This window comes from Monodon monoceros, unplaced genomic scaffold, assembly GCF_005190385.1.
Source record: "Monodon monoceros isolate NGI ecotype Baffin Bay Population unplaced genomic scaffold, NGI_Narwhal_1 Super_Scaffold_4, whole genome shotgun sequence".
In the NCBI taxonomy this organism is placed as follows: Eukaryota; Metazoa; Chordata; class Mammalia; order Artiodactyla; family Monodontidae; genus Monodon; species Monodon monoceros.
Window position 1 is genome coordinate 24,929,333 of NW_021703781.1, and position 11,161 is coordinate 24,940,493.

An 11,161-nucleotide genomic window follows, 5' to 3' on the forward strand; every position below is an offset into this window, starting at 1 on the left:
TTTGCATTGTGTCACTTACTGTGGGACCTCCAGCAAGTGTCCAATCTGTCTGGACTTCAGTGGGGAAAATAATCATAATGTTGCCTTCTTATGTTGTTATGAGGGTTAAATGAGATAAAGTTTGGAAAGTACTTAGCACAATGCCTGGCACATGCTAAACATTTTTAAAATGCTGGGTGGTATTAGGGTGCCAAAAATACTCCCAATTCAACAGTCATTCCCGGGTCTCTCTTCTTGGCGGTTCCTTCTCTCAACCTCCTGCCTCTTTGGCTCCAGCCTTCTTTGCTCCAGGATCCCCACCCCCACCCCCACCACTGTGGTCCTCCTTTTTAGGGCTGAAGGGGGGTAGTCCTGTCCCGGCTCCTCTATTTTTCTAGTAAAATCTTTCCAGCGCTTCCTATAGCTCCTGTTAATGAATGATGTGGTTTTCCATCCTTCCCCATCCTTTCACCCTCTTTGGGCATCCTTCAATGTGTGAAGGATTAGGGGGAGTGGGAAGGGGGTCCCCAGTCTCTCCACATCCTTCGCTTAATAGGGTCTTTTTATGTTGGGGTCATTATATTGGCCTCTGCAACTTTGTATTCAGCAAACCAAAGATGTTCCTCACAAGTTGCATGTTTAGCTACTGGCAGCTTTATCTAGGGTGATTATTTCTTCTGGTATTTTTCATTGCGAAACTTCTGAAAAGACTCTGCTTCTATTGATTTCTTGGTGCAGAGAATATTCACAAGGCAGAGTTCTCAGGATCTAAGTGTACAAGGAGGTCAAAATGTCAGGGTCCACATGTCCTTGCTGTCAAGCGCTGGAGTGAGAGCAACAGGGTCAAAGGCCCTTCTGCAATTACCCCAAGAACTAGAGGAGCCAGAGATGCTGGATCTGACAAAGACAGAAGAAAGATTTCCATCTAGCTGGGAGCCTGGGGGCCCGGTCCCAGCCCTAGCCCCAACCCCAGCCCAAGGTAAGGGCTAAGGAGGCAAGAGGAGCTGCTGAAGATATAAGTTGAGAGGGGGCAAAAAATCAAATATCTAAAGACATCTGAGATAGACAGATAGATAGATAGGTTGATAGATAACCTATAAGAGAGGGGGATAATATTTCACACTGTCTAGAAGAGTGGCCAAGTAAATAAAGCCAAGAAACGAATGAGGTGGGTTGCTGGATTATCACCTCCATTAGAGTAGCCCCTAAATGCTGTGACCAGAAGACTGGTGACCCTCTCCCCATACCCCGCATGCCCCCAATCCTTCACACATTAAAGGATAACCAAAAGAGAGTGACCAGGGTGGGGAAGGGTGGAAACATCATTAATTATGAGGAACTATAGGAAGCCCTGGGAAGAGGGTTTTAGAAAAGAGTGGTGCTAGCAGCAACAGACACCTGGTCCGTCTTCTAGCAGCTGAAGGGCTGACCTGTGAGAAACAACAGCCTTCTCTGCGCAGCTCTCAGGGCAGAGCTCAGGCCGTGGGTAGATACCCCAAGAGCTGCCTTGTGTGGACGCAGCAAACACACCATTATGCAAGGATGGAGCAAGCCAGGTAACCATCAACTGGACTCAGAGATGTCTCCAACTGTTCAGGACTCCAGGCATAGTCCACCAGGATTCTGTGCAACAGCTGCCCTAGCGCAGATAAACTGTGATCTGTAGGAACAGCTGTTATTTTCATGGTAGCTTCTAAGGAACTTACATACGGCAACATTTGACAGAGGTTTCTCCCCGACACCACCGCCTTCTCTGACCCATGTGATTTTCTTTAGCAAACGCCCTTCCCCCAGAATCTCCCTCTACTTTCTCCATTTTCACGTGTAGGTAGACATTGCTCTTTGTTCCAGCTTCTCTGGATCAGAATCCCACTTAGGCCCAGTGGCAAGGTGTGATAGGCAGAATACACCCACCCCCATCCCACCCCCAAAGATGTCCACATCCTAATGCCTGGGACCTGTGAATAGGTTATGTTACAAGGCAAAGGGGAATGAAGGTTGCAGGTGGAATTAAGATTGCTAATCATCTGACCTTAAAATAGGGAGAGTAGCCTGGACCACCCAGGTGCACCCGATGCAATTAGAAAGGCTCTTAAAAGTGAAAGAGAGACCAAAGGAGAGGGTGGAGTGATGCCACATGAGAAGGACTGAACTCCCTGTTGCCGGCTTTGAAGATGGAGGAAGGGGCCCTAAGCCAAAGAACAGCCTCTAGAAGCTGGAAAAGGCAAGGAAACGGATTCTCCCCCAGAACCTGCAGAAGGACTACAGTCCTGCCAACGCCTTGATTTAGCCCAGAGAGACCCACGTCAGGCTTCTGACCTACATAACTGTAAGAAGATAAGTGCTGCTTTCAGCCACAAAGTTTGAGGTGGTTTGTTACAGCTGCAGCAGGAAACGAATACGTGGGATTTAATAATACATGACTTTTCTGGGTTGAAAAATTCCAGAGGCTTCTAGTGCGCTCTGGACACCTGACTTTATGTGGAGGCTGAATCTAGCTAGAGCCCAGGGGCGACGGTGCTCTCCCCCCTCGGCTGCAGGTGTGTGTAGTCTGATGGCTATAAGTCCTCTGCCCTCCAAGAAGTGTCCTTCTTCTTTCATATTAAGAGGAAAAGCAAACAGACTGAGGCCCATGTTCCGCAGGCCACCCAGAACCCTCCACAGCATCTTGAAGGACTGCTTTCCTCTGGGAGAAGTACAGGTAGGATGGCTCTCATTTCTCCTGAGTCAGTTTCCCTGTAGCCTTCTTGCCTCTCCACCCCACTGGCACCCGCCAGCCTCGCCCTCCTTCAACCTCACCCCAAGTGCGACACCACCCTCTTCTGTTCTTCCTCCAAAGCACCACCCACCCAGCGCCTATGTATGCGGCAGAGGGGACCACAGCACAGAACAGGAGACAACTCCAAATTCAATGTCTGAGCTCCTTATTCTTAGAAAATTGTTGTCTGGGCCCCCTCCCCAGGGGATTTCTCCCTCTAGAGACGACGGTCCCTGTACCTGCCATGTTCACGAGGCTCCCCTCTGTGTATACAATCGTCGCAGCTTTCCTTTTCCTCCATTCTGGGCCTCTTCCCCTCTTCTCTAGAGCTCCTTCAAAAGGCTCCAGATTCCTCCTCTCTGATGACTATGCCGAACAGGTCAGCTCCTTTAGTCTCAACCTCCCAAGCAGGCTAAGCTAGGGGCCTCCCTTTCTCATCAAAAAGCCCACCATGGCATTTTCCTAGAAAAGTTACCGTCATCAATCCAAGAGGGGAATTTTTTGACTCCCTTAGACAATATCATCCACAGACCCTGGAAGCAGCAGCCCCTGCCTTGAGCTTGTTTTTTAGAGGTCCATGCATCTGTCTGTCTGTCTCTCTCTCTCACACACACACACACACACACACATTGAGATGCTGCTAAGCACTCATTAGAATAGCTAAAACCAAACAAGAACCCAGCATTACCAAACGCGGGTAAGGTTTTTTGGGGGTGGGGAAATATTCTGTATCTTGGTCATAGCGGTGGTCACACAACTATACGCATGTGTCAGTAAAACTAAGAAGAGTGAACTTTGCTGTGTTAAATTTAAAAATAAAAAGGATATGGGTGCCTCATTCACCTGGGATTTGGCTTTCAGCACAGGCAAAGAGTGACCTGTAACTCTATCCACTTTTGTGACGAACACCACGTAGGCCGCAGAGAGTGTGTTTCCCCTTCCCTTACTCTGTGTCCTCAAAACAAAAGGTGACCGGTCTGAATTCCTTGAAGGTGAAGGTCAGTGGGTTGTGTTGCTGCTAATCTGGGGTCCAGGGAGGATTGGAGCTGTGGAAGCCCATGGCCGATAGAACAGACAGCTTATCCGGCCGAACCTGGTAGCGCCAAGCATCCACTGTGAGTCTGTGTTCTGCTCCAGGGCTCTGAAGGTGACCTGGCGTTATTGTGGTATTCACAACAGTCACACAACAGCTGAGGGATATTTTGGTGCATTAAACAATTCATAGGCTTCTCTAAAGCATATATATGTAGGTCTAGATGTAATAAATGTGAAGCAAAATGCCAGTTCTTTACATTGACTACTAGAATTGTCAATCATTTTATTTTTGTAACAGTCGTTTATAAGATTAAACAAAGGTTTCAAAGACGTGAGTTAAGATTTTGAGGTTTACTTAGATCATTTTGATTTAAAACTTTGATATTCAATAATTACATATTCCTTTTTACTTTTAGTAGAAACTTTGAATATTTTAGAAAAAGAACTCTTGAAAATGTACATGGAAATGTTTTTCATGTTTTATTGTTTTCATTTAACTTGCATTTTGATAAAAAATTTACCTTTGTTCACTTTGAATTCAATTACATTTTTAAATTTTATTTTTGGCTGCATTGGGTCTTCGTTGCTGCGTGCGGGCTTTCTTTAGTTGCAGAGAGCAGGGGCTACTCTTTGTTGCAGTGCATGGGCTTCTCATTGTGGTGGCTTCTCTTGTTGCGGAGCACGGGATCTAGGCACGTGGGCTCAGTAGTTGTGGCTCATGGGCTCTAGAGTGCACGCTCAGTAGTTGTGGTGCTCGGGCTTAGTTGCTTCACGGCATGTGGGATCTTCCTGGACCAGGGATCGAACCTGTGTCTCCTGCATTGGCAGCCGGATTCTTAACGACTGTGCCCCCAGGAAAGACCTCAATTACATTTAATTTTTGATCCTTCAGATCAGCACTGTCCAATAGATAATGCAAGCCATGTATGCAATTTAAAATTTTCTAGTAGCCACATAGTGAAAAACAGGTGAAATTAATTTTCCAGGCAGGATTTTATTTATTTATCTATCTATTTATTTATTTATTTTTGGCCGTGCCTCACTGCATGTGGGATCTTAGTTCCCCAACCAGGGATTGAACCCCTTTCCCTGCAGTGGAAGCGCATAACCACTGGACCACCAGGGAAGTCCCCCAGGTGAAATTAATGTTAATAATATATTTTATTTAACTATGCCCCAAATATCACCATGGCAACATGTACTCAATACTCAATATGAAAATTATTGAGATATTTGATGTTCTTTTTTGCCTGTGAAATCCGAGTATCCTACACTTAAAGCACATCTCACCTCGGACCGGCCACACCTGAAGTGCTCAACAGCCCCACGGGGCTGGGGCTCCCCTACTGGACAGCCAAGGTCTAGATCGCTGAGAGTGAGGCAACTCATTGTGCTAATGGGTGTCAGGATGGGGTTTCTGTTTGTCCTCTTGCCCAGACCTGACCTACCTCCTTCCAGCCTGGGTTGTCCCCCGTTCCTGAAGCCCACCGTGTGGGTGCCTTGGAGGTTTCTGTGGCTCTCCAGGGAGTTTGCTGGCAGCCGGCAGGGACACGTCTGTTGTGGAGCTGTCACTCTTGACTTTGATGGCCTAGCGATGTCAGGACTTCATGTTTGGAAAGAAAGCCTAGGGCCGAGGATGTTTCTCTGAAATCAGTACCTCTGTTTATCTCCCTGGCTGTCAAAACACTGGAGTGCCTCCTGCCAACCTCCTGCTGGAGGGCTCTGGAGCCCTTAGGACCCAGGGCATGGGCTGTGCGTCGTGGTCCTCCCAAACTCCCCCCTTTCCCAGGAGATTGCCATTTGAGCCCTGCTCAAGTCTGTCAGTGATCTCAGCAAATGGGTAAATTGCATCTCTATTAGCACCTCTCTCTGCACGCCAGGACTTATTTATTTTACAGATAGATGGCTGTTTCCTTTTCACGGCCTGTTAGTGCATCAAAGTGACATTGATGAGGCTTGACAGTGTGATTATTTGTGTGTGGGAGGCAGGAGAGCAGGGGAGGGACGGGCATGTGCTTTCAAAACATCAAGACTTGGGTTCAAATCCTGCCCCTCCCACTTAGCTCTGGGCTGGTACAAGTCCCTTAACTTCCCTGAGCCTGTACATTGGGACTAATAACAGGATCTACCTATGGGGTTACCATGCAGATTAAATAATATAATGCACGTGAAGCTCTAGGCTTGGAAGAAGCATGGATGTTCTTCTCATTCTCCCTCAACTCTGGTTAATTGTTTTATCTCCCATTGGACGGATTAAGAAATCCCTAAAGAGGATTAAATTAATAAACCGTTAGGTTAGGAGCTGAAATCCCCGTGGTTTCAGCAGATGTTTATTGAAGTGATGCCCTACTCTGTGTCCAGGCCCTGTTGTAGAAGCAGGTGGTGGTACCGGAGGCAGGAAGTCAGGGCCTGCCTTGGGTGAACTCACCGTGCAGTGGGGAAACAGACCTCTAAGCACCCACCGGCAGCTCAGTGAGCAAGGACTGTGTTGGGGGTGCATAAGGGGCCAGGGTTGCCCAGAAGAGCCCGGAAACTCAAAAATGTCTGAGAAGGGGCTTCCCTGGTGGCGCAGTGGTTGAGAGTCCGCCTGCCGATGCAGGGGATGCGGGTTCATGCCCCGGTCCGGGAAGATCCCACATGCCGCGGAGCGGCTGGGCCCGTGAGCCATGGCCGCTGAGGCTATACTTCCGGAGCCTGTGCTCTGCAACGGGAGAGGCCACAGCAGTGAGAGGCCCGCAAACCGCAAAAAAAAAAAAAAAGTCTGAGAAGGCTAACTTTGGCAAAGTGGGAAGAAGGCTTGATGGGAGTATCCCGTGGTAGTGTGCTGGTCATCCATGAACCCAGTAGGCACTCGACAAACTGTCATGGACATTTTTAGTTCAATCATTGGCATTAGCCAACCCATGATAGTTTAGTCATGACAGGTACCTTGAGCCAATTCTAGTTAGATCTGGGGGCATCGTCTGGGATGGGGAAAAACACACACATATACACATATATACTCACACGCATATATACATACACCCATACACACACCCCACACACCCATGTATATACACACACCCACATATATACAAATATATATACACATACCCATATGTATACATACACCCATATACATAGAAATATGTATACACACACATATATATATATGGGCTGGACTGAGCTCAATTTTAGGAAGGGGTTGACTTTGACACATTGTGTGCAGTGAACCCTTATCAGTCAGGGGTCAAAAAGGGACAGAATTCACCAGGGATGGTTTAAATGAAAAGATATTGATGGCCTACATACAGAGTGTGAGCAGGGTTAAGGGAACAAACCCGGGATACCGAAGCACCCAGGAAGTAGCAACAGTGGAAAGCCAGGGGCTACAGATGTGGCTGTGACCCAGCTTTGACCAGGCAGACGAGGTCAACACTCTAGGGGATGGTAGAGCAGTGAGATGGAAGGCACCTGGGTCCCTGCATGACCTCCTGGAGCTGAGTCCCCTCGCCCGTCTGGACTGCCCTCCTACCTCTGTACAGTGATATGAGAGAGAAATAAGCAGCTGTCTGTTTAAGCCACTGTGTTTTGGAGTCTCGGTTACAGTAACCTAGCCTGGACCCTAATGCAGTCAAAGGCTAGTGTGGTTGCAACAGGGTGAAGGAGGGAGAAAATGTTGGCAGGTGAGGGCCTGTAATCATGGGGCCTTGTGGCCATGGTAAGGAGTTTGGATTTTCTTCTAGGGAGGATGCTTACATGATTTGATTTGCATTTTAAGAAGAACATCTTGACTGGTATGTGGGGAATGGAATGTGGTGAACAAAAAGTGAACTAAGGAGGGGACTGCTCTGGTTGTCCAGGGAAGAGATGCTGGTGCCTTGGTCAAGGATGGCAGCAACAGAATTTGTGAGAAGGGAGTCACGTTCCAGACATGTTTTGATGGCAGATTATAAAGAATTAGCTGGTGACTTTGAGGTATTTGTTGTATGTTCAGGTATAAATGAAATAAAGTGCTTAACACAGACCTTAGCACACAGTATTATTGTTGTTTTAATAAAGGTTCTATGACTCTGATGAGGTAACTTTTTCCTGCACAAGATGCTGATGGATCTTAGGGAAGAAACTCATGTTTTATTAAGCGACTCACCACTTTGGTGTCTGTGCACATGGTCTCAGACTGTCCCTGAGGCCACTTCTCAGGGAGGGAGGTCAGGTGTGCCCAGGACCTGGGGAGACCCTCACTGCTGCAGTCAGTCTGGCTTGGAGTGGGTGGAAAATTCACTCACTGTGTCCATTCCCAGTAGAGCACCTGTCATGTGCTGGGCAGTGTTCTAGAAACGGAGGGAAAGACAACAACAAGGTGTACTATGTCACTGCCCTCACGTTGCTGTGATTCTTTTCACTGGGATGTACAAAGAAAGTGAGGTGTCTTTATTTTTCTTTAGCTCTTCTGATCTTTCCCACAAGCCCCTCCCTATCTGCTGGGAATGGCAGACACTTAAATTTGCTAAGTAATAATATCCCAGCCTCTTCCCAGTTAAAAGCTCAGACTCTCAGAATCCTCTTCTGTTGCACAAGATGGATTGTGGATGTACATCAGGGTTTATTGCAAGAACCAAGGTGGGGAGGGAGCCTTGATGCTGGGGGACCCCTTGAGCCTGGCTGCTGCTCGCATTGGGCAAAATGGTCTCCTTCCAGAAGCCTAAATAGGTAAAGAGCAAGGCACTCCCTGCACGTTTCACTCTGTCCCTGGGACGCAGTCTTAGAGAACAGAGGTCACCGCCTCTAGGCCTCACTGCCACCTGCCCCCTCCTCTATGCCTTGTTCTCTTCAGTCAATTCACTTTCTTTTACTTTCTTACCTGAACATCCTCTGGATTTGGCCTCTTTTTCCCATTTGTCAGGGGCTATAATAGTGAAGTGACTTCCAGGTAGGGTTGACTGATTTACGAATACATTTTTAGTATAAGTATGTCCTCTGCGATATTTGGGGCATATTTATACTAAAAAATTATTTGTTGCTTATCTGAAATTCAAATTTAACTGGTATCCTGTATTTTATCTGGCAATCCGGCTTCTAGGGAACTTGATTATGGGGGAGAGGGATGAAAAACGCAGCCATTTAGTATTTTCAAAATATTATGCCTAATATAAGGCTTCTCTCCTGCTGGCCTCTTGGCTGGACAGATTTAGAGGGCCTTCCGAAAGAAGGAGGCTGCCCCCCGCCACCCCCTCCCTAGCATGGGCTGTTCCCAGTTCCTCTGAGGAGTCCATTGTGTGTGTGTTGCATGGAGAGGGACAGATGGTAAAGGAGCCAGCTTTGGCTTCCTGCCCTCCCCCCCACGCCCCACCCATCACACCAGGCAGGCCTCCCTGCGATGTGGGTAGACCCATCCTGCTGGCAAAGCTATTGCTTACCTAGAACTTTTATGAGGGCATTTTTATTGAGCTGTAATTGAAAAGAAAAAAAAAAACTCCAAGACATTCCAGATTTTTCTCATAAGCCTGCTTCAGGCGTGTGTGTGTGTGTGTGTGTGTGTGTGTGTGTGTGACATTTAACTTTTCTCTCTTCTTCCCTAAGTTAAGGACCAGAATAAAGATGAACTGGCAGTCTGGAGAGCCTGTAAAACTCTTTTCATTAAGCAAATATTCTAGTGTTTGGAGAACCAGGGCTTTATGTAAGAGGGCTACATTTGTCATTACAGTCTAATATCCTAATGTAAGTTTACAACCATATCTAAGAAACCTGTGATAGAATGCAGAGCCTCTTATATGTGTAAAACTGCTTGGCAAAAGTTTATAAATCATATACATCTATTTAAAAGAATGTGAAAGTAAATCCAGATGACGGCCTTTGAGAAACAGGCTGATCGTGGTCACCCCATTGTGCCCCATTGCTGTTCTGAGAAACTGCAGAAAAAAATTGTGTCTTTCTTGGGGTCTGTGTGACCAGCCCTCCCCTCCCTCACCCAGGAAGGATGGAGATCCAGACCTTCCTTCCCAAGTCCCTGGCTTTCTCAGCAGGAAGGAAAGAAGCGCAAGCTTCTTTCGAGGGCCTGCTATGAGCCAGGCACTGGGCTGCTTCTCTTGTTTCCATGCTTACAACAGCCCTGTGCAATGCTGGGATCCATCTCATTTTTACACTTGAGGGATGTGAGGTTCGGAGCAGCTAACCTGCCCAGGCTCACATAGCTGGTTAAAGGATGCAGTCTGAAAGAAAACCGGAGTCCATGTGTGTCCAGGGCTCCTGTCCTTCCTGCCACCCCTTTCCCACCCCGGGCCACTCAGCTCAGCGGTGGCGGTGTCTGTTGTGATCTCCTTGCCTAGAGACGTAGTACTGCTTCTCAGGAGCCACAAAGCCAGACTGAGAGTGAGAGGGGTCTCAGGCCAGCCCCTTCTGTGTGGTGGCCGTTTCTGAGACAGGACTGCCTCCACTGACCCATTGTCCTGCCCAAGGGACTCTTTCTCGTCAGGGGATGCCTGTGGTCTTACAGAAGTTCAGGAAGTGAATAGATAAGCTTCTTTCAGGAGCCCAAAGATAAACTCACTCTCCAGTGACCTCAGGGATTCATTGTAAGAACACACTGGAAAGCAATGAATCTCCTGGAGAATGGGAATATCTCCCAGGATACAGCACGGCTCCAGTGACCAGGTTCAGGTGGGGTCTCATCAGGTGTGGGCTGCTCCTCACTCCAGGGCTCTGGCTTTACGGGGACCTGGCCCCTCTGTTTGGCTTCTAGTATTGCTGTCACCACCAGCTGACTCCTTCTGCTTCTCCACTTTGTGATTTCTGCTGCCCATGGCTCCTGCTTCCTGATTTCAGGTACCCACCACCCATCCTGCTATCTCTAATTGCCTCCCACTTAGACTCCCCAGGAGGTAGGACCTCATTGGGTCTGTAGCCTTGCCCAGGACAGAACACCCATCAGTGACAGCCTCTTACATCAGACCAGTTTGGCTGCAAGTAACAGAGACTTGGAAAACAATGGTTTAAACAAGACAGACATTTCTTTCTCTCTCATGTAAAAGAAGTGTGGAGGCAGAGCAGTCCAGGGCTAGCAGGGAGCCTGGCCAATGCCATTCACACTCTAAGTGGCACCATGGAGGGGGGTGGGGGTGGGGGTCAAAGGACACACACTTTGCCCTTTAAGGAGACTTATCAGAAGTTCCACACAATAATTCCACTACATCCAATTGGCCGGAACATAGTCACTTGGCCAAACTTACCTACAAGGGAGGTTGAGAGAGGTTCTACTTTGGCTGGTTGCATTGCCACCCAGCTAACAATTGAAGTTCTTCACCAAAGTAAAAGGGGATATGGATATGGAGAGCAAAAAGAAGTCCATGCCCTGGGACCCATCCTGATGCAACCATCTATGGCTAGGACAGTAGAGCAGCAGAGTCATAT